General features: G+C 57.0%; 2 protein-coding genes across 3 annotated transcripts in view; one reads left to right on the top strand and one right to left on the bottom strand.

Annotated features, from left to right (window-relative positions):
* Positions 1-377, bottom strand: part of PDCD6 (programmed cell death 6) — a 48133-nt gene that overhangs the window by 16582 nt on the left and 31174 nt on the right. The window lies entirely within an intron of this gene.
* LOC105525300 overlaps positions 1-377 on the top strand; it is a 39953-nt gene that overhangs the window by 8460 nt on the left and 31116 nt on the right. The window lies entirely within an intron of this gene.

The following is a 377-nucleotide window of genomic DNA, read 5'->3' as shown; positions in this document are numbered from 1 at the left end:
TACTCTCCCCCATGTTTATTCCGTGGTAGATCTGCAGTGATTCAGGAAGATGAATTATCTTCAACACACAAAAGTTCAGCCCTCTGGCATACCTCTTGTGGTTTTTACACAACGTTCTGCTGGGGCTGACAGGATCGGGATTCGTTCACGCTTCATTCATCCCGGAGGCCTGCGACTGCCCCACACAGTGCGGGCTGAGCCTCCAGCACCACACACTCCACCCTCTCCGAGGCACGTGTGCGGATGCAGGTGAGACGCCCAGACCAGGAGGGTGTGTGGGGGATCGGGCTCCAGAGAGCCTGAGATGAGAGTCAACCCTGTGGACGGGCTGGTGGAGGTGGTGGTTCCTGGGCTGGGGAGGTGTAAAAAGAATCCCC

The sequence above is a fragment of the Colobus angolensis genome, unplaced genomic scaffold (genome assembly GCF_000951035.1).
Source record: "Colobus angolensis palliatus isolate OR3802 unplaced genomic scaffold, Cang.pa_1.0 Scaffold528, whole genome shotgun sequence".
Taxonomy (NCBI): domain Eukaryota; kingdom Metazoa; phylum Chordata; class Mammalia; order Primates; family Cercopithecidae; genus Colobus; species Colobus angolensis.
This window is presented reverse-complemented; position numbering and strand designations above follow the sequence as displayed.